The sequence below is a fragment of the Peromyscus californicus genome, unplaced genomic scaffold (genome assembly GCF_007827085.1).
Source record: "Peromyscus californicus insignis strain IS unplaced genomic scaffold, ASM782708v3 Scaffold_6__1_contigs__length_162567912, whole genome shotgun sequence".
NCBI lineage: Eukaryota > Metazoa > Chordata > Mammalia > Rodentia > Cricetidae > Peromyscus > Peromyscus californicus.
Window position 1 is genome coordinate 120,789,232 of NW_026294584.1, and position 26,207 is coordinate 120,815,438.

The following is a 26,207-nucleotide window of genomic DNA, read 5'->3' on the forward strand; positions in this document are numbered from 1 at the left end:
ATTTCCTTTCAGGAGAGTTGGTATACAGTCACACACAAACACACACACACACACACACACACACACACACACACATTGTTAGATTTGTGAAGGACTTTTTGGCTGACTTTTGGTATGCTTTTCATATCCTCAGTATCTTTAGGCACAAACCAGGGATCTCTTTCTTATACTCAGCGATTCACTTGTATCATACAAAGCTTTGAACTAGCTAATGTAAGAAGGGCTATAGAAACTAAATGACAGGCAAAATGATAGCCACCTAAGAACAGAAAGCTACAAAACAACTGACCTTAAATATTCTTGACTTTACAAATCAGGAGATATGACTGATTCTCACGTTGTTCACACCCTAATTTCAAAATATCATTCCTCATGAGATAAGGAGTAAATATGTGAGTTATTTCATCCCTGGCCTTCTCTAGTTGCCTTTCTCTTGTCTTCTCAACAAACTAGCTTTGTATGTCAAGAATTCCTACCTTATATCCCCCAAACCCTCAGTGCTGCCATTCAAATTCTGTGGAAGAGAGAATCATAATAGCTTAGTCTGAAATTAATATTAATGATCAATGATTCCAAAGCTATAGCCAATTAAAATGAATGGTACATTGCAGGGGGAAGGCCTTTCCTGATGGTGACGCAGGTCTTCATGACGTCAATCCCTAATCATTCTTCTCTCCTTTTCTTTGAAAGTTTTTTTTGTTTTTAATTACATTGAAATCTCTCTTCTGCTCCCAAGAACCATGCTAAGGTGTGTGTGTGTGTGTGTGTGTGTGTGTGTGTGTGTGTGTGTGTGTGTGTTACTAAATGCAAATGGAAGCTAGAAGACAACCTGTAAGAGTGAGTTCTCTCCTTTATCTTTGTGCATCCCAGGGGATCAAACTCAGGTTTTCAGGCATAACAGCATGAGCCTTTACCAGCTGAGCCATCCATTAGCTCACACTCATTTCTTTCCCTTCCTGCTCTTTTTCCATTCTGCCATGTACTACTGTTCTTTGCTAAGTGTCAGCTAGCTAATTTCATAAAGTAATTCTCTTTTGTGTGAAGCCACCCAGCACATAGGTGAGTTACCTTGGCCTGGACAAGAAATTACAAAGTTCAAAGGGCTCTTATGATATTTTATATAATAGGCAAGTATTTGAAAGCAGGTTCTTTGAGGTCCTCACTTTGCATTTTGTAGGTTAAGTTAATCATTCATGATGCCATGAATAAATGGTTACCAATATGGCCACCACTTCTAGTGGCTACTAGACTAGTGTCCAAGCATGCCTAACTTGACTGTTACTACTTAATCATTGAATTGAGAATTAAAATAATTTTGTTTTGTTGTTACTTTGCTTTAAAATATGGTCTTATGTTTCCCACACTGACCTTAGCTCACTCTATAGCTAAAGATTGTATTGAACTTCCATCCTCCTAGTTTCACCTCCCAAAAGCCTGTATCAGAGACATGCACTACTATGCCAGTTTTAAATATTTCAACCCTAGGGCTTCTGCACGGAAGGCAACTGCTCTACTAGCTGTGCTCCATCCATAGCACTTAAGTAATTCCTTCAGGGTATATTATGTTACTACTTCCTATGCATAGATAAAATTGAGGTTCATACAAATAAAGAATTTGTGGAAGATAACATGGCTAGTAAATAACTGAATCATTATATCATGCTTACAACTTATCCAAGAACCTGGACATTTAAAGAAACATGAATATTTTATTATAAAGATACTTTAGCTTTTTAAGTATTTATTTTTACCAGATAGGATAAATTTAATCTCCTCTTTGATTTTTGTTTCTATGAATGTATATGTATGCATATATATGTAAATAGGTACATGTATATTTGTAAATGTGACATCTCTAGTAATATTTAAAAAATTTTTGGCCATTGTGTGTAGGGATTTTGAGATTATAAGTCATACTTCTGTTATTGGTTGATGGTTCCAATAGTTGCAAATGGTTCTGAAGCTTCAAACAATGTAGAGCTTTAGAACCATATTAGTAGCTATCCTTAGTGTAAGAAGATTAAATCAAATTTAAATAAAATACTGAACTTTTGTAGACAACTCATACAGCTGGTAACTGACCATATTCAAATATAACAGATGGTGATATACTTGTGATTCACATAACTTGAATATAGGAGATTTTTTCCTATTCCGAAAGTCACATTTTGTTATATTTGGAATAATCCTATGTGGAATATTATTAATTGAAATATGTAAGAAAGGGTAGGGAGAATGTTACACTCTTTACATATTAGCAGTAACAGGAACAAGGATTTGACTCTTATTTTCTGAGTATCAACTTATGTCCATTAAAAGAAGTTAAGCATTTAAGTATGGAAATGAGTTATTTTGCAAACTAGTAGGAGAAACTATGCACTTAAGTGATTATGTATTTATAGTTAATCAATAAAATGCTTTGTTTTTGTCTTAATTAATCATAATATACCTAAATATGTCAGAATGTACTTGAATTATAATATATATTATATATAATAATATTTTAATATTATTAAAAATATAATAATATTTTGTGAAAGGATACAGATTGGAATAGAGGGCCTGTGGTAACTCCACAGCTGTACCCCCATCCCCAGGAGACCCATGTGCTCCATAAGACAGAACCTTCGAGGTAGCCAAGGCAACTCGATCCATGGGAGAAGCTAGTCTACACACACACACACACACACACACACACACACACACACACACACACACACGATCAATGTAGTTTCACTGAAGATTGCTCAGGCTCCAGGGCAAATTCGCTAAGTTGTAAACTAACTAGTTAAACTGTATTCAGCAGATTGGTTGAATGATAAACCTGTAGGTATTTTTGTTCCTTTCTATGTTATACTTCCATTTCTCTGTAAATGCTGTCTGATTGTACAGCTGGTTGCAAGTATCAAAAACTGATCAGGTTCTAGGAGAAGGCAGATACAAGAATAGGTTTGTTTGACTTGCTATGATCACCTCTACTGGACTTAATACGTGTAGAGAATTTTCTCCTCAATGCTTATACACTTGAAGATATTTTTGAGTGACTACATTCTCTCTTTATAGAAAATAATATTATATATATCTTTATGTGCATACATATATATAATATATATAATATATATATAATATCATTTACAATGAATGAAACAATACTATTACTTTACTTAGAAATGATGTATTTTAGGTAGAAACTAGATTAGGGTATACAGCACACATATGTGTGTACAGGAGTCGTTTCTTAGGACATAGGTATAAAGTGATTTCTTCAGGAATTTAATGATCTGAAGTAAACTTCCTTTCACAATTAAAGTTTAACTTGGAGATTTTGAGATAAGATATGTCATGAAGTGTGATTTTTGCTGTTTTTGTTATCTCCATATTTCACTTACTCATTTACCTAAAACAGACAAACAAAACCCCAGACAAGATGTATGTTAGTGCTTGAGTTTTATTATGTTTCAAGCTGTTTAATGCACTTTCTTACACAATATCTGTTTCACTGAATCCAAATAGCACAAAATACAAAATATTAACGACTTCTAATGTCACTCAGCTGACATGAAGAACACTCTGAACTGATAAGTCAAGACATTTGGTTACTAGGACACAGCAGAGGATCAAGTCTGGAAGCTCAAACCAGCTGTATCTAATTTTCATTTCCTCCTAATTCAATTTTAAAAGGGATAATATAATAAATGTGAACTATGTACAAGTCTGTGTTGAGCAGTGTGTTAACTTGTACATTCTGTTTTTATTGTAGGGATTATTGACACATAGTAACTGCACAGCATGTGGCTCTCAGAGCTGCCCTAAAAGGTAAGTTCCCCACATGGGAAGGTTTTCTTATCTGTACTTCATCTTGCTTATTATCCTTAGTTTCTATGGAAACATAGAGAGCCAGCCATTTCCAAGTGATGCCATGAGCTTCTTTTACTTGCTTTCATAAATGTTGTAGTTAATTAAGTTAGTGAAGTTACATAAATTAATGCTGGAATGGTGCAACAGAGGCCATTCCCATTCCTCTGGAGAAGCTACTCGAGGTAGATTTTCTGGTAGTCAGATTACATTGGCAATTCAAAAACACTAGAATGGCACATTGTAGGAAAAGTATTTGGAATAAAGTAAAATTGTTTTGCACTTTTTCCCAATAGTTTTGCTAGACAAGATGTTTTTCAGCAATAAAATATTAATTACGTCCTACAAACATGTTTATCTGGAAAGATGTATTTTACATAATAAAACAAACAATGCAACTTGGTGTTAACAGTGCTTGCATTTTTTCTTTGATGAAAAGCATACCTTAAAAAAAGGCAAAATATTTTCAGTTCCTGAAGGCGATGTAAGGAGGAACCAAAACCCCGTAGTTCTACACGTTACAGGTCCAAACTGAAGTATCTGTCATATCATGCTGCCTACAAAGACCCCAAGAAGTCCTTCGTTTTTCTTAGCCTCGGGTATTTATTGGCAACCTGGTGATTGCAGAATTGCTTGACTATGGCACAGCCCAGCCCAATTTCCTGATACAAAATTGTATGTTTTAAAATTTTAATTTCAAAAAGAAAAAGTTGAATTGTTTAACCAATATTGAGAAATAAGGATCTTTCATATTAAAGGGCATTTCCCAACTTATCTTAAAAGAAATCAGAATGGCTTTGTACGTGGCATGCAATCCCAGAGGGCAAAACTGAGTCACAGTTAAGACTGCTCCATGTCTCTGCCTTCCCATCATCTAGTTTTTATTTTTATTTTCTCTCTATACATCCTCACCTAGCACTTGAGCTCAGCATCCTCATTACACACAGACACACAGAGTATGGATTCTTAACACAGCTTCTAAGTGTCTCTGGTGAAACAAAGATCTGCGGTGCAGTGGCTGAATGGACCATTTAGTTGTCTCTATCCTATGTCCATCAATCAAATGCAAACTCATTTTAGTCTACTGTTCACAGAGCTGGACTTAAATTCTTTCTCCAATATTTGAGTAGATAACTGAGGTTATCTACTCTGACACCAGTTTCCCATCTTAAAAATCCAAAATGGTAATATTGCTCATCAGCTTGTGTCATGTAAGCTTGCTTCATCAATATTACAAATATAAACTAGCCAATACCTAGAGAAATAGAGGAAGCTTACTTACATTATGCTTCTCCTGATTGGTACAGATAAGTTCATCTTTCATTAAGCTACATCAGCAATTAAAATGCAATATGAAATAAACTGCTGTGTTGCAGTATAGTTGTACCTTAAATATGCTATAAATAAAAAGCCTCACCCAGAAGTCAGTTAATATATGGCTTCATGTATATTAAGTGTATGGAGAAGTAAGAATTATAAAGACAGTTATTTAGTGGTTTCTAGGAAACAAGGGGGCTAAAAAAGGTCTGGATTTTCATTATGGTTTCCATTTGGTACTGATGAAAATGTTCTGAATTAGATAGTAGTAATGATTACACAACCTTGTAGATACACTTAAAGTCACCAAGTTGTCTCTGAATAGGGAGTTTTATGATATAAGAATTATATCAGCAAGGCAATATGGAAATGTGTATTTTAGGTAGACAGATTTCATCTTTAGTTATAATGATGCATGAGATATATAATAAAATCAGCAGACTCTTCCTTTCAAATCAATGCAGACTAGCTTCCTGAGTGTTCTGACCTGCCTGTCCTCCAAGGCCAAAGAACAATTGCAATTGCTGATTGTTAAGATCTGTGGTTTCATATAAAGGTTATACATGATGAACTCAAAGAGAGATACATTGATAGTTCAAATTCTTCCCTAATTGCTGCTTCTAGCCTCAGTTTCCCAAAACTATAAAATAAGAGTAACAAATGTGCTTTTGTCGGTTTAGGAATCATGAATGCCAAATACTTGCTGTGGGGCCAGGCCCTTTGTAATTGATACTTTTATAATTAGTATTATTTGGTTGTAAATATTAGGCTATAGCATTAGATTCTTGGCAGTTCAACTGTTCCACTCTTGGCTTTTCTCTTAATGGCATCTTGGCCAGAAGGAAAAGAATGGCTAGAATTTCTGTTAGCTCTTAATGAATTTAATCAGCCCCTGAGGGACCTTTGATATAGCAGAGAGATATTTAACAAGAAGCAAATTTTATATTCGTTCTGTTTCTCTTCGGAGCTGGCAAAGCCTTCCCTAGTAGAGGCAACTTTACCTGTGCTGAGAGATGCATTAACATACCATGAAAGAATGTTAGAACTCAGAAAACACATCCCCGTGGCCTTGTGCTTTTGTGCTTGTTCTACCTAGTGCAATTTATGCTGCTGCCAATCAGCCCCTGCCTGACAATGTGTAATGTTCACTATTCTTTTTTTTTTTTTTTTTTTTTTTTTTTGAGACAGGGTTTCTCTATGTAGCCCTGTTTGTCCTGGAACTCACTCTGCAGACCAGGCTGGCCTCAAACTCAGAGATCCACTTGCCTCTGACTCCTGAGCATTGACTGGGATTAAAGGTGTCTACCACCACTGCCCAGCTAAAAAGTGAGCCATTGTGGTTTTTTTGTTGTTGTTTATGATTTTTTTTCCTATCATGAAAGATTGTTTTTTAGAGGTAATTTTGTCTTTAGAAATTAAGATGGAAAAAAATACTAATGTGATAATATAAAGGATTTTGTTTTGTTTTATTTTGTTTGTATTGAATTAAACTGCATGTATGTATTTTGAGATGCATGTTAAAATATTACAAGTAATGTATAAAAATTGTTAATCATAATTATTTAATCATAATCATGAGAAATGTACAGATGGATTGTATCACTTGGTCCAGTTTCTGCCGTATATTTTTTCCTTATGGATAATGGAAAGGATGATGCTATGTTGCATTGGATGAATATCAGGAAACTGTGGGTAATTTGTTTCCTCTACAATGATCTTCATGAAGTCAATATAATAGAATCTATAATAAGATTGATAATGCCATGAGAAATAAAATAGCCAAGTTCCCTAGAGGTTTGAGTATAATATTATTTGGAGGAAAGACATAGCATACAAGTAAAATTAAAATAATGGCAATTATTCTCTTTTAAAAAAGCAATAAAATGCAGTGATAAAGAGAGTTATGTGTGTAGATGGCTATGAACTTACCTAACTCTTAATTTGCAAGTTACCATGAGTAGGCTTCAATCATCTCTTAATATGATAAACTGATCTTTTCTCATTATTGTGTGATTCATCTCCTCTCAATAATTATAAATTTTAAAAGATTCACTTTGCTTATTTGTAAGTGTGTGTGTGTGTGTGTGTGTGTGTGTGTGTGTGTGTAACAGTTCATGTGCAAGTGTGTATATGCATATTTGTGTGTGCCTACACTGAGGGCAGCAGAGGGTGTCAATAATTTATTCCAGGAAGTTCTCTTTTTAATAGCACGTGGCTGTATCTTTTGGGTCTTTTATTCTTTTTTAAAAGAAAGTTGCTTTTGGTCTCCCTTACTTTAATTCATGAAAAAAATCTTTCTTTGATGAATATTTTGTTTCTCCATGCTTCTTTGCTTTCTACTGCAATAACTGGTTTTTCTTTTAAACACTCTATTAGTGACTTTTCTGTTTCTCTGATAAAATACAATGTCCACCACAAGCAACTTACAGAAGGAGTTTATTTTGGCTTAAAGTTACAGAAGGGTAAGATTCCATTAGATCAGAGAGACATGGCTGCAAGCCTCATGCTTGGTGGCCTCAGCAGGAAGCTGACAGCTCACAATCTGAACCACAAACACAAAGCAGGAAGAGCAAATAGGAAGTGGAGTCAGAAAATAAATAGTCAAATCCCTCCCTCTACCACCTTGCCTCCACCCAACCTGCTGTGTACTTTATCCAGGGAGACCCCACCTCCCACAGGTTCACCACCCTCCAAACAGCTTCACAAACTAGGGATAAAGTGTTCAAATTCCAGAGACTCTGAGGTATATTTCTTACTCAAACCACCACCACCACATTTGTATTATTTCAGATTTTTCTTTTTATTTCTAGTTTTGCTAGGTGTCTTAGTTAGGGTTACTATGGCTGTGATAAAACACCATGACCAAAAGCAAGTTGGGGAAGAAAGGGTTTATTCTGCTTACACTTCTATATCTCCATTCATTATCCAAGAAAGTCAGGGACTCAAATATAGCTGGAGCCTAGAGGCAGGAGCTAATACACAAGCCATGGAGGGGAGCTGCTTACTGGCTTGGTCCCCAAGGCCTGCTCAGTCTGCTTTCTTCTAGAACCCAGAACCATCAGTCCAGGGAGCACACCACCCACAATGGACTGGGCCCTGTCCCACTGATCACTAATTAAGAAAATATCTTACAGCCTTATCTTATGGAGGCATTTTCTTAATTGAGGTTCCCTCTTTTCAGGTGACTCTAGCTTGTGTCAAGTCTGGACAGTAGGCTTCTTCACAATTTCATCTTAACAGAGCCAGTTTAACAGTGTTTCCTAGTATGACCTGCAAACTTTTAGCTGCACAGTTCCTCAAAATTCTAAGTTATCACTGAAAAAATAGCTTTTTAGTTCAACTTTCTTTTCTAGTAAGTGATTGTTATTATAACACTAAACATAGTGACTGTATAATTTACATTAGTTTTCCTATGTATGTACCAGATTTTTTTATTTTAAAAAACTTTTTTCATTTTACATACCAAGCCCAGTTCCCCCTCCTTCTGCTTCCCCCACCCTCCCCAACTCCCCCTCATCCTACCCCCCATCCACTCCTCAGAGGGAGTCAGGCCTCCCTTGGGTAGTCAACAAAGCCTGGCATATCAAGTTGAGGCAGGACCTAGCCCATACCCACTGCATCAAGGCTGAGCAAGGTATCCCACCATAGGGAATGGGCTCCAAAAGGCCAGTTCTTGCACCTAGGATAAGTTGTGGGGCCCCAGGCAGTGGGACCAGATTCTTTTTAATTGCTTTTAATAGTACACTTCCTTTAAGTTTCAGTGTGTGTGTGTGTGTGTGTGTGTGTGTGTGTGTGTGTGTGTGTGTGTGTGTGTGTGTTTGGAGTTTGGTGGTTTTTTGTTTGTTTGTTTGTTTTGTTTTTTGGGGGGAAGATGGTTTCTCTGTGTGTAGCCCTGGCTGTCCTAGAACTTGCTCTGTAGATCAGGTTGGCTTCAGACTCAGAGATCTACTGCCTCTGCCTCCTGCATGCTGGAATTAAAGGTGTGCACTACCATGACCAGCTGAATTTTGGTTGTTTTTGTTCAAAATACCTATGAATTATTTATTTCAGTAGATGGTATTAAAAGTAACCTTTCTATACTGTTTATCATTGAATGCAAACTTTACTATTATTTTTTAAATAGTTAAGATAGTTTTGGAATTTCTATGTGGTATTATATTTTCTACTCAATATATTATTATGTAATATAATATATAATATAATATATTGCTTCATTACACTCTACCCTTTGTTAGTGCAGAAAATGAGATGTGTTATTTCTCAGACTTGTGTTTCCACTTATGATCTGCCCTTATTATCCCATTAGATTTTGATATTTTTCTCTGTAAGCTTAGGGGTCTACTTCTTTTTACAATATGTGGAAATATACATATATGTCTAGTGGTACTTTGGTTTTCAGTCTGAGAACATCTTCATTTTTTAAGTTTTAGAAAATCCTTGTACCTTATATGCATATTGGCATTCTCACACTGTTTTTCTGCTTATCTCATCAGATACATTTTGAACTAAAAATTCTCTTCTCCCTAACTTTTATGTATTTCATGGTCATTACTATTTTTTACATGTCCATTTTGCATATTAGGTTAACACCTCAGATCTTCTAATATCTTAAATGTTTCTTCACCAATGTCAGCTTTCATGTTGATCTTAGTGTTCTTGTTGTCACATTATCAAGCACTCCAAGTACTCTCAGAACAGCAGGAGTTTTATTTACTTATTTTTTGTGTCTCATGCTGTTTACCCACTAAAGTTGATATGTAGCTTTGTCCACTGTATTTGCTCAGGGTTCCATGCTCATAAGTCATAATCAGAGAATGTTCCATCTTTGTGCAATCAGAGAATTTGGGACTGATTGTGAACTGAATCTAACAGCTTCTTTCTTAAATCAACTCAGGACATCTTTGTTCAAACTCCATTCAGAACCTACAAATCCATGGTTCCAAAGAGAGCAAGAATTGCCCAAACATATACCGGGAACTAAAGGAAGGCTATAGTATTTGTGAAACCACTGAATATCTACCCTAAACTTCCATATGTCTACATTACATTCTTTCATTATTTTAGGGTTCTAGTTTTTAGAATTTCTTTTTAGTTCATGGGTTTTCTTTCACTTTAAATCATTGTTGGCTTTACTAACAATTCGTCTTTTTCTCTTGTACCTCTCTATATTTAATTTCTAGTTAAATTCATTAATCATTAATCATTATTTTCATGCAGATGTTGCCTGTCCTTTTACTATGGCATTTGTCTATGGCACTTGTCTATTGCTGTAGCAGTTTTTCCCTACATACAGTTTTATATCATGAGCTCATTTGATGCATTATTATTCCCTTTTGTTCTTCCTGTGCTATGTAAACATTACTCAAAGCATAATTTTGTTTTTATCAATTATTTAGGTTCTAAAGCATCCAGCCTACTTTTGTATTAATTTATTACCCCTCTTTAGTATTGAAAGTTTAGATCAAATGTTCATATGTTCATGCTTGATCTCAAAGTTTTGGATTCCCAACTTATTGCACTTTGAATCACAAGAGAATCTAATATACTTCTTCCTTTGGCTATTTATGTACCTCTGATAGTTTCTTTTATGGATCAAAGGGATATGTGTTAATACAAGAAGTCATACTTATTCTCTTCCTTGTCTCCAAGGTTATATCTCCTCCATCTGTTTAGATGTCAATACTCTGGATCACTATCTCTTAGTCATATAGCAAGGACCAGTATGTTCTTAACCAGTTAGGACATACTGATAAGCACTGTTCAGACTTGGATTTCATAGTTCTCTTGAGGCAGTTTCAACATTTCTTTAAGCATTTTATTTAAGCATTTAATTTAAGCATTTTATTTAAGCATTTAAAAGATTAAAAAATAATTATTCTTGGGAGCTGAGGGTGTAACTCAGTGTTAGACACATGCCCAGCATGCATGAGGTCCTGGGCTTGACAAACAGCACAATAAATAAATGAATAAATCAATAAATCTTGTTCTGTTGTCATGTAGTGTTCATTGGGGAGATATTCACAAATGTCTATTCACCCTACGTATGTAGGCAACCAAATACAGACCAAAGAAATGAAACTACCCAAGTGTGGCTAAGTGAAACTATGAACTGATTGGAAGTATTTGTAGGAACATGAGTGAGGGGTTACTGACAGTAACATAATTAACTCAAATGCAGCTCTATCAATGAAAAGACCACTCCAGCATATGTGATGATTCAAAAAAACTGCATCCTCAGAGCTCCCTATATAACTAACTGTGGTGATATTTTATTTGTGCTGAAATGTGGTGATATGTTATTTGTATGTTAATAAATACAGTTTGCCTGGAGGTCAGAGGTCACAGCCAGCCATAAACAGAAGTCGGGCCATGGTAGCACATGCCCTTAATCTGATCACAAGGCAGGCAGAGTCTCTATGTGTTCAAGGACACAGCCAAGCATGGTGACACACACCTTTAATCCCAGTACTAACCATAGAGATCTGGAGGTCTGTATAGACAGGCAGTGATAAGGAAGTGAGGTGGCTGGGTTAAGAGCCAATGAGAAGGCAGAACAGCAAGGCAATAAAGGTGCAGGTTGACAGGAAGAAGCTGGTTCTCATGGGAAGCTATGGCGACATGGTGAGCTAAGGTTAGTTGGTGGCTATCACTCTGATTTCTATGGCTTTCACCCCTGTATTTGGCTCTGTATTTCTTATTTAATAAGACTATTTAGAAATTCATCTACAACTAACAGGTATGATTGGAATATAGCCCTTTTCCCAGTTGTTGCGGCTCCTTATATAATCTTGAAAGAACCTTGTAGATCATGTAACTTTCTGAACTTCCCAAGTCTTCAAAATTGTATGAGCTGCTTTCCTCCCTCCAGGAGGGAATGCTCCAATTTGGAAGAAATGGCTGTCCAACCATTGTGGGGGTTATGCTTTATTTTTATGTGTTTGCTGATCTATATTAACTAAGTCCATCATGCATTGAAAACCAGAAGTTCTGAACATCAACTTTCTAATGCGCCAGAAAAGGTTTTGAATTTGCATTATTTACTGTGCTCTTCTAACACATCTTTCTTTATAAACTAATGGGAAGAAAAGCAAGAATTAGTATCATGCCTCTTATTTTCTCTCTGCTTTGATATCAATCATTTGTGCCATGTTAGAAAAAAAATGCTAAACAAAAGCTGGACACAAATTGTCCATCTGTAACATAAGAAGCCACAGTTGGTGCCTTAAATAAATATGTTCTGTTCTCAGAGCTAAGGAAGTCTAGACAGGACAATATTTTAGGAAAGGTCCTACATCCTCCTCAGCATTTTGGCATCTAATATTTTGATTATTTCCCACGGAATTCTTTTCAGTGTTATTATTACAAGAGATGTGTCATTTCACCATTTTCGACAAAGAAAAATCATGTCTTATTCAGCCTAGAGTTGAATGAGGTTGGGTTTGCTGTTTGATAGATCTCAAGAAGTGGTAGCAACATAAAATCTTCATTGATTGCTCTAAGATAGGTTTTCAAACGGCCTGCCAAAATAAGCTTATGTTCCTGAGTTCTTCATAAAGAAAAAGAAAGCAAGATACATCATTTTACCTTGTCACATTTCAACTAAGATATGTGAAGCTTGTCAAAATTACAAAACAACATTTTTTAAACCTTTTAATTCATGTGAAAATAAGGAGTGTGTATACTTCATTGAGCATAAGATATATACTGTAATTCCTTTTTTTAAAGTACTCCTTCTTTAACATAATCAAAATGAGTCAGGGTTGTACTCAAAGGTAAAGTGCTTGGCTAGTATTCACAGAGTTCTGAATTTGATCTTCAACACTGAAATATAATAAAATAAATAAATAATACATCATAAACTCAGTGAAAATCTTCAAAATCATGACCATCATGATTTGAGTATTGTAAAGTTATGCTCACTGATATAATCCTGAGAGATAATGATTGTGATCAATTCATGCTTTGAACATTAAGTTTTAAGGAAGGACATCAATGATAGATGTGCTGATTTGGATGGTAGCAGAGCCAAGAGGCCTCAACCATACAGAAGTAACTAAGGAAAATTGAGGGCATACAAATAGAGAAAGAACCCAGCAGAAGGAGCCCAGCAATTAGTTATCCAACAGCAAATAGTCAGTCTCAAAACATATAGACAAGTAACTTAAAACAGACTGAGGAGGTTATACTTAGGTATTTAGAAATCTATGTAACAACAATTAATGAAAAGGTGTGCCAGGTGTTTGAAAAAGATCAAGGAGGAGTAGATGGGAGGTTTGGGAAGGAAGGAAGGGCAGAAACAAATGATATCATTAGAATCTGTAAAATAGATAATTCAAAAAAAGAGTGGGAAGGAAAGAAATAAAAATTATTTTAAATTTGATGTATTTGCCGTCATTTGTGCAGACCTGGAACTAGGAATGAGTGGGCTATCTTGTGGCTTTGATTTTACTTGCCTAGAAGAACTGGATAATATCGCCCAGTAAACGGGAAGTGGGATAATACCTCAGATGGAGTGCTGTTGAAGCAATGTAAGATCTGAGAACATTGAAACAAACAGCCAGAGACAAGCGGGAGGCATCTGAGAAGCCTCAGGCTGGGTCCTGGTATAGTGAAATGAAAGGCAAACAGCGGCCAACTTTATCTGAAAAGGATGAAATAAGAGCCGGATGGCTTGCATTCAGAGGTCTCTAAGGCTGGGGGCTGGGCAAGGAAGAGTTAACTCTACCCTTCCTATTAAGATCTGTTTTGAAGTGAGATAAGCACTTGCCTGGAAGGTCAAGGACTGAATGTGCCTTTGATAAGTGGTCCTGGTTCTTTTACCTTTTCATCTACCTTTGAAATAAAAGATTAGAGCTAAGAGGGAAACTAACTAGATCCTTACTAGGAGAATGAATTTTTTACAAGAAAGCTGTAATTACAGCTATCTTCAAAGTCAGTGGATGCTGTGTCTCAGGGAATGGCAAGATTAACCATGCTGGTAATGGCAGAACATAAGGGATCCCCAGCAGTATCCTTAAGAGCTGGAAAACCCAAGAACTTCAGGAGTTGGTGGTTAGACCCAGCTGTTGAATAATCTTCTTCACCTGCACTCTGCAGGGAGGATAATAGTGGGTAAATAAAAACTTGTACTAAGGGTTTGACAGCTGTGGGAGAAAAGGACAGTCAAAGGGTACACACAGACAGAGATGATGTTAATAATTTGAACAAAAGAGACACACAGTTGCTGAAAGCACAGCTCAGGAGCATAAGATAAAGATACAGTATGTATGAAATAGTGTGGAATTCTGGGGGAGGGGGGTTCTCTCTTCAAGGCACTTGTAAAACTATCACTCACTGGAGACCTATATTCTTCTTAATGTCTTTTTCTTAATTTTGTGTTCATGAAATTCTTAGGATGAATAGCCTTCAGTCAGTATTTAATTGATGAGGACAAATTGAATTTATTTTATTTATTTTTATTAAGAAAATTTTTTCATTCATTTTACACACCAATCAAAGATCCCCCTCTTCCTTCCTCCTGCCCCACCAGCCTCCCCCTCCCAACGACCCCCCCCCTGCTTCCTCCCACATGAAGGCAAGGCCTCCCATGGTGAGGCACATCCAGTAGAAGCAAGTCCAAGTCCTTCCCCCTGCCTTAAGGCTGCAGGGGGTGTCCCATCATAGGTTGTGGGCTCCAAAAAACCCAATCACCCACCAGGGATGGATTCTGATCCTACCACCAGCCTCCCCTCCCCCAAGCAGATCAAGCTACACAACTGTCTCACCATGCAGAGAACCTAGTCCAGTCCCATTCAGGATCCACAGCCATTGATCCAACTTTCATGAGTTCCCACTAATTTGGTTTGGTAGTCTCTGCAGGTTTTCCCATCATGATCCCGATGCACTTGCTGAAGGAGGCAGAGGCAGAAGGATCACGAGTTCGAGGCCAGCTTGGGCTACACATTTTAAAGGATGGACTGGGAAAGCAATGATAGAGGGAGGGAGACATCATGGGGATAAAGAGAAACCCGGTGCTAGAGAAGTTGCCAGGAATCCCCAAGGATGACCCCAGGTTGGAAATAGTGGAGAGGATGCCTGAACTGAACTGGCTTATTCCAGTGATAAGATTGGTGAATACCCTAACTGTCATCACAGAGCTTTACTCCAGTGACAGATGGAAGCAGATGCAGAGATCTACAGTCAAACACCAGGCAGAGCTCCAGGAGTCCAGTCAAGGAGAGAGAAGAGGGATTCTATGAACAAATTGAATTTAATCAGGAACTGTCTATAGATATTTCATTAGCCAATGGAAATTTAAGAATAACAAAAACAACAAAAGGCAGGTAAAGGAAGGGAGGAAGGGAAGAAAGGGAGGAAGAGAGGGAAGGTGAAAGGGAGGGGAAGCGAGGGAGAGAAGAAAGGAGAATAGAATAAGTATCACCAGCATTTGTGAGAAGCATAAAGTTTTAATGTTTTAAGCCATTACATTCTGGATTGTTATAGCAGAGCCTAACTCATCCTAAGTAATGCTGTTCCCTAGCATATAACGTAGCCTGGAATGAAAACGGCCCTGCTTATGGCCTTAATTTCTCCACAGTGTAGTAGTACCATGCTGAAGTAATGCTGTCTGTGATAAGTCCTTATATTTGCTTTTTCTCCATCACAGTGATTGCTCAAGATCAAATTTTGCTTATTGCATAAGTAGCAAACTGCACAGTACAATTCCACCCATGAATATCAGCGAGTTTAATGAGCACGCTAGAAAGATTAAACTCATAGAGGATTATAAGTAAAAATGCAGCCTAGGGGCCATCCCTGCCAAGATTGCCACTGCAGTATAGAGGAAATAAGTTTAGAGATGGTTCCTTGTTTCAGAGTTCCATAAAAGTCTTGGCGTACAGTGTACACAGAGCAAAATTTACTTTCCTAAAAATGTTTGCCTCTTAAGAGAAAGAGCAAGAGTGACATCTCTAGCACTAAAGGACTAAATAATATTTAATTGTGTACTCCAGACAAAGAACATGGAGTGAACATGGATAGAAGTAAACGGTTCATTAGCTCACATATTTGGAGAGTCTAAAGCCTTAAGATCAGAGCGATGACAGAAACCGGGGATGGAGAAATTGAGAGATGCCAGTCAAAGGGCACATAGTTTAGACATATGACTTAATTCTTGAGATATATTGCATCATAAGGTGCCGATAATTAACGTGTTGTATATGTCCTAATAACTAACTCTGCATTTCAAGTTTCTCACCACCCAAACAAGGTGTTACTACATTCATACTGTTAGCTTATCATAATTCTGTATCACATGAGACATATGCTCACATGAGACCATGTCCTACAATACTATACAATCATTAATTGCCACTTTTAAGTAATACTCATTAAAACAAAAACTGAAGCAGCCCTCAGTGGATAATTGCCTTTATCAATTACATATATTGGCTTAGCAGACCTTCTTCTGATTCCTATCATCATATCTTCTTTGGCAATTATGGCCAAGCCCAAAGGTAGATTCTAATATTTCTTCCAATTATTGCTTAAGGAAGTGAATTTGAGATTGCTTACATAAACCTCCCATATCTCTCTTGTCACTCTCCAGTAGAGTTGGAATTCAAAGTCGCTTCCCCCTGTGTTCTAGGGGAAGCACGGGAAAGCCTTGCTTCTATCTGTGCCTTTGAAAAGAAACTCAGGGCTCTTGGCACTGAATAAAATGCAAGAGGCAGGAATGTTAACAGATGTTAAGAACTGCACCTGCTGGAGGGGTTGTTGAAGCTCCCCAAACTCTCATCTGTTAGGAGGGCTAGCAATGCTCTTGTGGATGAGAACCTGATATTGGCAAGAGACAGTTATGCTATACTGCCCTTGGTTGGGTCTGTAGGGGAAAAAAAAATGTACTTGGCTGAAAAGAAGCTGTTGATTGCTTACACGGATTTCTGTGGCATGCCAGCTCCTCTTGCCAGCCTGCTCTTCCTTATCAAAGAGCTAGGAGCTCCAAGTGAGGTGAGACTCCCACTTGACAAGCAGGCATAGCCATTTGGGGAATATACAAATTAAAAGGCTTCAAGATAGAAATAGGAGCATTAGCGGTGGGGAGTATCTTGGGGATACACTGTCAAATCACATCCAGGAGTTGGGAGAATAAGTGAGTCATAAGCTCCCAAAGGATTAAACCCTGCTGTGTCAGTACTTGGACAGTCTCTGAATCTGTAGTAGCTATTTAAAGTTGCCAGAGATGACTTTAATACCTTCAACCCTGCATCTGCTTAGGAACATCCTTGAATTTTGCACAGTATACATGTCTCCCATATTGCTTCAGCATTTCTCCTGACTTCCAACATATTAAGTCACACATAGTCATAGAACATTGCTCTTCGGGTATTAATACAGAAATATACAAAATTAGAGACATTTTGACTTAGTCACTCAGTGACTCACACAATCAACTACAATTGGATGGCAAGTTCTATGTTGTTTTTATCAGAATATATGACATACGTACACTATCATGGATACATCTGATCGCAGTATTGGCCAAGAAATCCTAATTATGACAAATAAAAACCTTCTTAATCTAGCTGAATTAGTTTACTAGGAAACTGTAGAATGTCTTATAGAAACCACAGGGAAGGATGAATGACTGCATTTGTGTTAGGAGCACTGGTTATGAGTCTAGGTTTCTGGACTATGTGTTTGCTCAGTGTGTACTCACCTACATGATCTACTTCCCTCTGTGCATCCATTTATCTGTCTCTCCTTTCTTCCTTCCTTCCATCACTCACTTCTGCTCTCCATCCCCACTTTCCTGTTTTACTCCCTATCTTCTTTTGCTTATATCAACCCCCCCCCCCCCCCGCCCATACTCTATATGGTACCTCCTTTCTTTTGTAGTCTCCATTTTACTATGAACTCACTTGACAATTTATTAGGAACTTATTGGCCTTCCAGATTCTGCATTCACATAACATTTAAGCACCCTTCTTCAGGATTTAGTCTCTGTATCTCAATCAGAAATTCCATTGTGACAAAAGTCCAGTTTATTTGTGGTGCAAAGAGAAATCAAGACTCCCTTGCATATAGGTCGGCGGGTAGTTAGTGCATCTATGGATTAGTTACTCTTGCATTGCTATGACCAAATCCACAAGGGAAAGAAATGATGATGGAAAGGCTCAATCTAGCTCTTAGGTTCAGAGGGATTTGAACTCATCATGATGGGAAATGGAGAGGTGGCGTGGAACAGTTTCCTGTGTTAGAAAGGTAAAGTGGAGTGTCCATATGCCTGTTCGTGTGTTCACTGTTGAGATGCCTGTAGTCCAGGAAGCAGATGCTGCAGCTTGTACCAGGGTCAAGTATAGCCATCAGAGGCCCACTGTTAGTGACCTAATTCTGTAAGTGAGACCCTGCCCTGTAGACGAATTTCTAAACAGTCTTATTAATAGAAAACATGGAGCCAGATATAGAGGTGAAAACCTGAGAGAGAACAGAGGAATAAGAACAGCCACAGCTAACCTCACCTTACCAACTCAGCAGCTTCCAAAAGTAAGATACTTCCTGTCTACCCACGCCTATATGCCTTGCTGTTCTGCTATATGATTTGCTCTCTCTGTCCAGCTACATCTCTTCCTCTTCCTGCCCAGCTCTGTCTTCCTGTCTGTCTGTACAGACCTCCAAATCTCCATGGTTAACTAGTGTTGGAATTTAAGGCGTGTGCCACCACGCCTAGCTCTGTTCCTCAGTGTGGCCTTGAACTCACAGTGATCCAGACAGATCCCTGCCTGCCAAGTGATAGGAGTAAAGGTATGTGCTACCATTGCCTAACCTCTGTTTAATGTAATGGCTGGCTTTTCCCTCTGATCTTCAGACAGGCTTTATTTATAAGAGCACAAATAAAGTATCACTGCACTATCCTCTCTATCTATTACTTTTCTGTTGGTACCATGGCCAAAAGAAAATTAAAGAAGTTTATTTTGACTTAGAGTTCCAGAGGGATAGAGAAGCCATCATGGTGGTGAAGATATGGCATAGTGATAGAATCAGGAAAGCTGGCTGATCCCTCCAGGAAAGACAAAGGGAATGGGAGGGGGACAGGAAATGGTATGTCAATAAACCCTCAAAGCCCATACATTCCCTGTGAAATACTTCCTCCAACAAGACTTCGCCTCCAACAGGTTCTATCACCTCCCTAAACAATGCCATGAATGGGGAACAAGGTTTTCGAATACTCGGATCTATGGGATATTTCTTATTCAAACTACCACATGCTCAAAACATGATTCATATCATGACAAGCTACAATGTTGGGCAGACAATCGAATGAATAATTTTAATATATGCATCCAGTAAATTTTTTCAGTGACCTCTTCTGCTTTAAATAATATTATTGCATGGCCAGCACTGAATTCCAGTTACTACATAATATAAGCACACCACCAGTGGACTACTGTGCTGATATTGTGTCCCCTAATATACTGTGCACCCGAATAAACTTATCTGGGATCAGAGAACAGAACAGCTGCTAGATAGACATAGAGGCCAGAAAATGGTGGCACACACACACATCTTTAATTCTATTACTTGGGAGGCAGAGATCCATCCCGATCTCTGTGAGTTCAAGGCCACACTGGAAACAGCCAAGCATGGTGGCACACACCTTTAATACCAGGAAGTGATGGCAGGCAGCAGAAAGGTATATAAGGCGTGAGGACCAGGAATTAAAGGCTTTTAAACTTTTAGGCTTTTAGCAACAGTTCAGCTGAGATCCATTTAGATGAGGACTCAGAGACTTCCAGTTTGAGGAAACAGATCAGCTGAGGAGTTGATGAGGTGAGATTAGCTGTGGCTTGTTCTGTCTCTCTGATCTTTCAGAATTCACCCCAATATCTAGCTCCATGTTTTTTATTTATAAGACCATTTAGCAATTCATGTTACAGACTACATTCTTTATCCTTTCTGGGATATGTCTCAGTAGTTGCCCGGGTGCCTTGATTGCGACAATGTTTCCCGAGTGATAATCTTTACCAAGGAAGACCAAATATAGCGGTCTGGGTTTTCATGTACTATGATGCATGGCATTTCTAGCTTTCAAAGACAGAGTTACTGTCTATTGTAGACCTCTGGTCAGGAATTTATTATAAAAATATGATTTATAACTTTTATATACAAAGAATAAGAGCCCAACTAGGTATCATGTGCTTGAAGTCTCAGCTAACTGGGAAGTTGTAACACTTCACCTAAATCTAAGAGTTTATTAAATCTAAGATGTGTTGTTCCTAAGTAAGCAGAATGAATGTTTTAAAATTTAGATTTATTTATTTTATTTCATATGTATGGATGTTTGCAGCGTGCCTATTGGTGTACCACGGGCTACGGTGTCCTCAGGGTTATGGGGAGGGTGTCAGATCCCCTGAAACTCTAGTTACAGAGAGTTGTAAGCAATCATGTGAAGAATGGGAACCAAACCTGGGTCCTCTGTAAGAACAGCTAGTGTTCTCAATTGCTGAATCATTTCCCCAGCACCAGAGTTATTTTTACTATAGCTATTGCTTACTATTACAAAGAACTCAGTCAGATGAATGTGAATAGATTTTCATGGTGTGTATTCACTAGTATAACTTGGTACTTAAACAAGGACAACAAACTCCCAGTTGCTGTGGGTCAAGTGGGAATCTTGGTTTAAAAAAAAAAATCAGACTCCACTACAGGGAGTATGAATATATCAATAAGAAAAATTAAACAATGTTCATTTCTAACCAGATCCTTAATGACTACATAACTGGGTATCCACAGACCAGAGTTAACATATCAATATCACGGAAAAGTATCAATATGCCTTTGACTCTAGAATTACTATTTATTTTTTCAGAACAGAGTAGAAGTGAAGAATAGTCTGATTTTTTTCTCTTTTTTTGCTTAAGCCTTAAACAAAATGAATTTCTGTTGAGTTAGGTTCCTTATTTAAAGACAACCTAACTTGGAACAAGATTTGAATTAAAAACATAATTCTGTTGATTCTACCACCTGCTGGAACCAGTATTTACTACAGTGATTCCATGTTCCTTTGTTCACCTTACCGTGAGTTACTGTGAGCATAGCCTTAATTCACAGCCTCTGTCTGTTTTTAGTTCACACAGGTATTGTGAACATAAACATATACACAGAAAGACAGATTTATCTGTATTTCAGCCAAGCTTTTGCAAAGCAAGCCCAGGCTTCACAGAGATTGGTGATTGATACTAAATTTTTGACAGCTGAGTGTATATTTTCTGCAATAAGATGAGTAACTTGGGCTAAAGGGGACCGATGAGAATAAAACTCAGATTTATTAAGGACCTTTCCAGTGAGCAGACTGTGTCCTTACTCACTACTAAAATAAATAGTGTCTGATTCCAATTATATGATCTTGTGATGTGTAATTTAGCTTTGATTAACTGCTATAAATTCTTATCATCTTCTTAATCCTGGGTGTATGTCCCATCGTGCTCTTACATCTGTAGGTTTAAAATGCTATGATATTCTGTATATTTCTCCAAGAATACATTCTATAATCTATCATACTTTACTTAGAAGTTTCTAAAAAGGCTCCTGTTACTGTCTCTTACATAATAAAATACATGAATTCTAGTCTTAATATTTGATTTACAAATTCAGTATGTAGCATAAGCAGTGGGTTAGAAACAACTGTTTCTTCTGTACAACTTCTAGACTGCATAGATGAAAGTAGATCAACTGTGACAAACATTTCTTTTTTGCAGTCAACATACACATATATTTGCATACATAGATAGTTTTTGAGAATTTTATACATGTATACAATTAAATATTATATCTACTTTCCACCCTTTCTCCACTACTCCATATTCATCTCAACAAGCACCCCCCTATTTAATGTATTTTTTTAATAACTACTAGATCCAGTTAGTGATGCCCATATAAACACGAGTACACAAGATGGGTGCAGAGTTATCCACTAGAACATGGCTATTCCACCATTGGCCATGTCCCCCCAAAAGAGGTATTTATTCTCTTTCTCCTAGCAGATCTCAGCTGCCTGTAGCTCCTCAGTACAGAGTAGGACCTAGAGATCATCTAGGCCAACTATGGTGAAATTATGGCTGGCTGGAACCTGTGTGGGTTTCTTGTAAGGTACCCCTTATGCTGCAAGTCCACTGTGTATTAGCCATGTTCTATCCAGAAGACAGTGTTTCATAGCACTTTTATCCATCCTCCGGTTCTTGCCTTCTTTCTGCCTCCCCTCCCGTGATGGTCCTTACCCCCTAATGGTAGCAGTGGCAGTACTTGGGTGATACAGATTTCCTATTTAGTACTGAGCAATCAGCCCCTTCCTCTCAGCACTTTAGTCAAATGCATCTCTCTATTGATGACTGCCCAGTGGGAAAAGAAGCTTCTCTGATCAAAGCTGATTTATAGGAGTTCGTACTTCTCTTATTTTTAGTATGCTTGATAAAATAAGTAATAATGCATTTCTTTTTTACTCAAGGCCGACATCATACTCCACTTAACAATTTGAATAGTAATATCTCTTGGTTATTTCTGTGACCTTAGATATGCTTGTCATTTGTTCCTTAATTTTTGTACTTGCTACATAGACACAATGATACATTATTAATAATATATTATTTGTCACATTATAATGTGAATGAAATGACAGCATGCTCAGAAGCACTTGACAAGTGCTTGGCATTCTAAGTACTCAGCAAATATTTCTCCTTAAACCATTTCATGAAGCATTGAATGCCTATAGGAACAAGCAATGGTACAATTATCATTCTGTTGATCTACCCTTGGTAACTAGACTATTCCTGGGTGGCTGGCATTAAGTTTTAATAATAGTTAGAACTGAACAATTTACAGTGTAAATTTGCTAGGGGGAAATAAGAAAAAGCATGCTTCTTAAAGCTAATTAAAAATAATTCTAAATGATACACTGTTTAAAATTCCCCATATCATCACTTCTGTTCTTAGCATTATGTCTGAGAGTTAGTGGAAAATAATGGCAAGATAGATCTGAACTAATGTGCATGGTCGGTTTTCATCATGCATCTGTGATGTTGCCTATAGAGTCAAAAGATTGGTTATATGTATTGAATGGCTATTTTGAAATTCTGAAGTTATTGGTTCAAAGGGACAAGGTCCCTTTTGTAAAATCCGGAATGTATGATAGATAAAGGCACATTGCTGCAGCTGTGTGGTGGCACATGCTTATAATTTTACCACTTGGTAGTCTGAGACAGGAGGATCATGAGTTCAAAGCAAGCCTGTGCTATATAGTAGAGTGAGATGCCGTCTCTAAATCTCTAAAAAAAACCTAAAGTGCAGGGGAGATAGCTCCACAGATGCATCTGTTACAGGAATTTAAAATACTTACAGAGGAACCAAAACATGTTGGTTTCACAATGAGGCAAAAATAGCAAAGCACTTCCATTTTGATTTGTTTGGTCAAGAGCAAGACCAAGTTCGAATTCTCCACTTCTCTCCTATGTCTTCCATCTGTCTGAAGCTTATGGTTTCTGCTTTTTCTGTAGCATGTCTTATTTGTGTCTATCTCTCACTGCATGATGTCTGATGGTCTCTGTTGCTTTCTGTGGTTGCTGTCTCTATCAAGGGCTTTATTCACATTCCTGAACAGCACCAAAAACATCACCTGGGAAAGGAATGAGGAATACTCTAAAGAAACGCTTAACCAAGTTTTACAGGGGATTAAGCTATTTACCCCAATTGACCTCAAAGCACTGCAAACCCACTGATCAAGCAATATCAGTATGTTGTCTTCAACATTTATGTTAGGTATTTGTTGTATAAGGTCACTTTCCACCTGTTTGCCATTTTTAAAAAATATAATTGCCGGGCGTTGGTGGCGCACGCCTTTAATCCCAGCACTCGGGAGGCAGAGCCAGGCGGATCTCTGTGAGTTCGAGGCCAGCCTGGGCTACCAAGTGAGTTCCAGGAAAGGCGCAAAGCTACACAGAGAAACCCTGTCTCGAAAAACCAAAAAAAAAAAAAAAAAAAAAAAAATATATAATTGTCATAACACATACATGCACAGAAGCATTGCTCTCTGGGATAGGGCCATGAAAGGGAACATGATTTGAGATTACAACTGTGCATTGGCTTAGGTTGTGAAAGCTAATTATATAGAAAACCAAGGTTGACTGTTACATTGTTCTTATAAATGTAGGTTAAATAACTAGGTAGAGTTAATAGCAGAATATTATTCTTTAGTTTTCAGTGGCCTCAAGGTGTATTTTAACTTAGCTGTGAAGTCTAGCAAAAATTCCAGTCTCTTACAATGGAAAAGATATTTTTATAAAAGTGTATCACTCATGATAGTAAAATGCTTTCTGCAAAAGCATGAGGACTTGAGTTCAATCCCTATATCCTATGTGAACGAAACAGGTGTGATGGTACTCACTCATAATCCCAGCACTGGATATATAGAGCTCACTGAGAGCCAGAATAGTCTATTTGGTAATATCCAGGCCAATGTTTCAAAAACACAACAAACAAAAAAAACAGAACAACAACACAGAACTAGGAAGAATTACTTCTAGAAACAACACCTGGGGTGACCTCTAGCTTCTGTTACACATACCTATACACAAGCTTATGTGCATGCACAGAAATTTAAAATAAATAAAGAATGATGACTTGTGTCATCATACAGAATATATGTAAAAGTATATGGTAGTCTCTTTTATAATAGCTTGAGGGTCTAAAAACAGAACTCCCAGGTTTCCATTTGGAGAGAAGCACCATGGATAGACTTAAATTTGTAAATGTCACATTTGTAGCAAATCACTGGATATTCTGGGCCTTTTTCCTTGTCATGGTAAAATAATCATCTTCCAAATGAATTACAGAAATGTATTTGCAGATTTTATTCAGCTGTGACCATCCTCTGATATAAAGAAATGGTGACTTTGGGAGATCTGATGCCACACTGATACATCAGTCAGGTCTGTACCATTTAATTAGCTGGATGTGAATTTACAGATAGAGTTGATAGAATTTTCATAGGTAGGTTCACTGAAGTTGGAGAGAACCAAGCATGACTATTAGACAGTTACAATGTATAATGTCATGTGTAGGGTCAAAGACTCTACTATTTACTTAGGAGATCCTCTGTGGAACTGATAGTACATGTCTTACAGATAACATTGGTTCCCAGCAGAAGTTATTTAAATCTTAATGAGGTTCAGTAGTATGATTTATAACAAATCATTATTTCTACCTTATACCTGGGATACACTAAAACTAATACATTCTGCATTTAAACCATATATATTGAATTTTTCATTTCCATTTACTTACCTCCTAATCCATTGTTTTAGAGTTCCTACTAAATGCCAAGTAGTGTTAAATATATTTTTATACATAGACTCGGCAGAAAAAGGAATTAATGGTCAATACAGAGTGATATATTATAAGAACAGATCATTATTATGTATTGTGATGAGACCAGCACTATTTGGAGCATGGAGTACATTGACGATATTACAAGAGAGGACTGGAAGAGGGTGGTGAAGAGCTGAAATGGTAAAACACAATTTCTTCTCTTCAGGTACTTCCAAAGACAGGGTCAATATGAGCAGGAAAACAGGATGATTTTGTGTTCTTTTTAAGCATTATTTTTTTTCTATTGCTCTTCAGTTAATAGATTTCTATAATCTTCAGTGTTATTTTTTTCTTTCCTAGACAAATCTACTTTTTTTTTTTGAAATAAAAAATACTGACATTTTCCCAGTATTTTGGTATTTTATGTTTATTCAATAAAATGTGAATACAGTATTATATAATATTGGAAGCTAACTTAAGGAGCAGATTTTTACCTTTCATCAATGATTGGTACATTGAAGCATGATCCTAATTATTCTTACCCATAAAAAGCAGCAGTCATATCAGGGTAATAACCTGAAAGATCAGAGAAGCAAAGGAGCAGCCCCTAGTGACTTTTTGCCTCTCCAGATCCTCAGTTCAAAAGGGTGCTGAGATCCTGTCTCCACTGCCCTTAAAGTCCTGTCTCCACCTCCTGA

The 26,207-nt window shown here is 37.3% G+C and overlaps 1 protein-coding gene across 6 annotated transcripts in view; it reads left to right on the forward strand.

The window, feature by feature from the left end:
- Positions 1–26,207, forward strand: part of LOC128099428 (contactin-4) — a 1,007,148-nt gene that overhangs the window by 238,506 nt on the left and 742,435 nt on the right. For all 6 annotated transcript variants that reach the window (XM_052721339.1, XM_052721341.1, XM_052721340.1 and 3 more), the window contains one exon: positions 3,761–3,816. The gene's annotated coding sequence lies outside the window, so the exon portion shown is untranslated. The remainder of the gene's footprint in view (positions 1–3,760; positions 3,817–26,207) is intronic.